This window comes from Rhagoletis pomonella, unplaced genomic scaffold (assembly GCF_013731165.1).
Source record: "Rhagoletis pomonella isolate Grant_MI unplaced genomic scaffold, Rhpom_1.0 Rhpom_scaffold_00010, whole genome shotgun sequence".
NCBI classification, from domain to species: Eukaryota; Metazoa; Arthropoda; class Insecta; order Diptera; family Tephritidae; genus Rhagoletis; species Rhagoletis pomonella.
In genome coordinates this window covers 14,373,795-14,378,798 of record NW_023458564.1, presented here as the reverse complement: position 1 = coordinate 14,378,798, position 5,004 = coordinate 14,373,795, and positions in this window count along the sequence as shown.

The window sequence follows — 5,004 nt, the reverse complement described above, 5'->3', positions numbered from 1 at the left end:
AAGTACGTTGTTGAAAGCGCCTTCAATGTCCAAGAAGGCTACGAGACAGAAGTCCTTAACGTTGAAGGACTTCTCGATAGAGGCGACCAGACTATGAAGTGCTGTCTCCGTCGATTTACCTTTACAGGACGCATGTTGGTTATCAGACAGTAGACGACTGTCAATGGTGTCTAACAATCCTTTCGAGTGTCTTAAGCGCAAAGGGGGAAAGGCCTTCGGGTTAGTATATGAGGCGTATGCGGCCTTTGGTATAAAGACAACCGTGACATTTCTCTATGCCAATGGTATGTTATTAAACTTGAAGCCGGCCTTGAAAATACTTAGGAGCCATTTCGCAGACACATACAGTGCCTTAATTAGTTGTGCAGGTATTATACCGTCTGGTCCTGCAGTTTTATATGGTTTAAAGCTTTGTATTGCCGATCTGACTCTTCCCTCCGAGATGGGTATGTTCACGGCGCACTATGTTATGTTTTGGGAAAAAATGGACAAAAACAAATATCTCCCGATCCAAACCAGATAGAGACATAAACTAAACGACATTATATATTGATGAATACGAGAAAATTATTCAGATTCTTCAAAAACAGTTTCTCGACCTTGAATTCCAAGGTCAAAATTAAACAAAAAAGAAGGTATATATAAAGGCAAATATTAAGCGATCGAAAATTAATAGAGACCTAAATGAAATAGTATTTTAAACTCCAAATATTGCTAAAAAGAGCCAAAATGTTTCAAATTGTCAAAAATAAATTCCCTATCGTGAATTCCGAGGTCAATGGTCAACTAAAAAAAAAATTTCTGATTTAAACATAGCTAAGTAATGTTTTTTTTTAAGTCGTTTTGTGCGATGTACATTCATATATATGCACATATGTGTGGTGGGTCGCATCTATATATTTTTAGATACACAATAGTTATCACATGTATATAATGAAAATTCGTCCTTGTATTTATACCCTGCACTGAAAAGCTGAACCAGTGTGCACAAATTCCAGTTAATGAACTAGTATTTAAGGACAAAAATCATACTAGTTCGTTATGAACCATAATTATACCAGTTCCTCATAGAAAAAAGTAAACTAGTTGGTAGAAATTCTAGTTCGAAAATTTGTATTAAATGGGAAAGTCATACCAGTTTGTCATGGATTATAATTATACGAGTTCTCCGCAGTGAACTGCCAAACCAGCCAGTATAAATACTAGTTCATTACCTAGTATGTGCAAAAGCGGCGGCCTACCATTTCGGCGATTTCGGACAACTTATGCGATCAGCGACATCTGTCTTTGAATAGCCACAACCCAAACTAAAATGCGTTTAACTGCTTTCATCGCAAATGTCGGCTGTGGCTTCGAGTGAAGACTACCGATTCTGGTTCTGAGATCTCTGGTTCGAATGCGCTTGGAGGTTGCTAAATAAAGTAAGTAAGTAAATTATTTCAATTTAAATTAAATATAAAATAGAAATTGTCCATAAATTTAATTTCATTTGGAAAAAAAATCTAAGTACTCAAATACCATAAAAAAATTAAAATAAATAATTTTTTGTTCTTTTAATTTAAAAATTACAACAAGAGATATTAATAAAAAAAATCTATACATATAATAAAATTGTAACAGCTCGATGTCTGTACATCATAGATATTAAAGAAAAATTAATGTGGGGAGTCTTTATTAGAGCACCAGAAGCCAAATCAACAATTTTTAGAATTTCTGTTTGTCTGTCGGTCTGTATAATGCATGGAAACGAATGCATGGATTTGAATGCAGTTTTCGCCGATGTATTGCTAGAGGTCTAACTTAAAATATAGAAAAAAAATTAGAGAGTTGCCACCTGTTTGAAAATTGCAGTTTAAGTAAATTGATAAGAAAAACTGAATATTGCAATATGGGCGCCAAAACAAAGAGGCCTAAGAAGGCTTACAGCCAAAAATATTTTTTTAGAGTTGCCACCTGTTTGAAAATTTTAATTTAATTCAATTTTAAGATAAATTGAATATTGCAATATGGGTATCAACCTGAAGAGGTTTAGGAAATTTTACTGGCGAAAATATTTTTAAGGAGGTTTGCCACCTGTTTGAAAAATTTTATTGTATTAAATTGTTAAAATAAATGAAATCTGTATTTACACTTATAAAAAAATTGTAGCAGGCCGATGTCTGTACATTATAGATATTAAAGAAAAATTAATATGGTGGGTTTTTATTAGAGCTACAGAAGCCAAATAACCAATTTTTAGAACTTTTGACTCTGTATGTCTGTATATTTGTACGCGCATCACTCGAAAACATGGAATTGAATGCAGTTTTCACCGATGTATCGCTAGAGATCTAGGTTACAATATAAAAGAAAAAAATTAGAGATTTGCCACCTGTGTTTAACATTTCAGTTTAGGTCAATTGATACGGTAAAGTAAATGCTTCAATCTGACTGTCAAAAGAAAGAGGTTTACAAAAGCTTGCAGATGAAGATATTTTTGTGGAAGGTTGCGACCTATTTAAAAACTTTAATTTAATTTAATTGATAGCATAAATTAAATATTGCATCAAACTAAAGTGGCTAGGAAATTTTAATGCCGAAAATATTTTTAGGGGATTTGCCAACTGCTTGAAAAATTTTATTCATTTAAAAGCCAACGGATGCGGACAGTATCCTCTTAATTTCTTCTAAATCATTTTCCGTATGTTGTCTCTGGCATTTTCGAGTCTTCTTTATATGTCTGAAAGGTAAGGTAAAGTCGACTTGTCCATGTGATTACCATGTGCTAAGAAATAGTTTTTCGCATTTTCTTACAAACGTATTATTTGAGTTGTGACTCTTTTGAACACGGTGTGCGATATTATAAAGGCCTTGCGCTAAAAGTGGGCTGCGCTACGATGATGTTGAGCTTGCGGTAAGGAAAAAGTTGTACCTGCGATCAGATTAGAATCCTGGAAGTATGAAAAAATCGCTGCACCAGCGAATGTAGACGGACACACAGACGATCCGGACCAGCACAAGAAAATATCTTTATTAATATTTGCACTTTCACTTTTATGGGGTGGTATACATACTTGTAAATAGGCAAAGGCTGACATATTCAAAATCGCTGCACCAGCAAATGTGGACGGACACACACATGATCCGGACCTACACAAGAAAATATCTTTATTAATATATTTCCATTATTTTGGATTTTTTTTTTGCATACTTACTTGGATTTGCGCAATAAAAAAATTAATTTCCACAAAACAATCGATGAAAATATCGGCAGTGTTGCCTGTTGAACTTTTTATACGAACACAATATTTCTCCTTGTATTTTAGTAGTAGTTTCTATAAATCAAAAAAGAAAGCAACACAGGCTAAGGCAGAATACAGGAGCGAGACATCTGCCAGGTTATCCAACCTTCTATTATTGAATCATGGCTTTGTGGTATGATGTATACATATGTGAAACACCACCATCATTTTTTCTTAAATTCAAACATTTTACAATAAATTTAAAAACTTTGCATATTATTCCTTCAAAACTTTTCTAAACATTTTTACTACTTAAATATTTTTTGAAACTTTGGATTGTATTCTCAAACAAAATTTTAAAGAACTACTGTACTTTTCTTGTATTACATACATACATTCATATTACTTGCATTTCCCTCCAGTACTGCTGGAGTCAATTCCCTCCAGTAATGCTGGAGTCAATCGCTACTCTGCAGTACGGGGGAGCGACTACAGGACTGATGAATCTGTAGCTACCTGGTAAACTCCGTCAATTACCGACCGACTACTTGCAGTGTATTTCATCGATTACTTTTTCAAGGCAACGTCCTAGGCGGTAGTCACCATCGGCTCTCTCTGCACTACCGGGAGTTAATAAAGTAGTCACTTGCGTGATTTATGGGCTCCCTCTGTCGTAGTTTTTCGCTATTCTGCTTCCGACTGGTTCGACTCTGCACTACCATGTGCACTATCACGGGATAATAGAGTAGCTACTTACCTAGGAGTCGGTGCAGTAGCGGTTCAAAAGTAGCGATTGACTCCAGCAGTACTGGAGGGTACTATTACATACATACAGGGGTTATATTACATACATAAATTTCTCAAACAAAATTTTAAATACCTACTGTACTTTTCTTGTATTTCATATATGCATTCATATTACTTGCATTTATATTACATACATACATTTCTAACATTATATTCAACACTTTCAAATTTTACTGATTGAATAATACACACATTTACATATGTATATGTTACTGTTTTTTCTTATGGAATTTCAGCTTCAGTGGTATAGTGATGTACAAATATTAATATTTTTAACGTAACTTTTCAACCATTTAAAGTTTTTACTAAAAATTTTTCTTCGATTCTTTACAACATTAGGCAGGAGTCAGATTTTGGAATTTTCATTAATTTTTCTTTTTTAAAATATTCGATAAAAGTTTTATACGAACTTTCGCCTGTGCCATTGCCGTGTTTTTATACTACAACTTTTAGAGCTTTGTTTGAAATATGGTAAAATATTTCAACGATTATAATTACACTGGTCGACGGCCAAAATTTACCAGAGACGCCGTTATGAAATTCGTATGTAAAATCACCCCCTGATTCCGAAAATCAAGGTTATTTTTAATTTTATGGTACCGTTTTTGAGATATTTGCAATTTACCGTTTTTGCAAAAAAAAAAAAATTGGGTCCACTGAATCATATATATCTCAAGAACGAATTAAGCAATTCCAAAACGGTTTGAAGCTTTTAAAAGGTAATAAAATTTTCTATAAGCTGCATACAACACTTTTTGCTAGGCCCTGTAGATTCAAAGATAACGAACAATCATTACCGATTTTTTCAATTTTTTTTGTAAAAATATAAAAAAAATTGTACTTTGCGGGGAAGGATCTCAAAAACCTTTTATTTTTTTGCAGATTTTTTTTTTCTCCCTAAGCTCTGTTATATTACAAAAAAAATAAGGTATCATCGAAGAAAATCGATGCAAAACTACGTAAGTTATAAGCGATC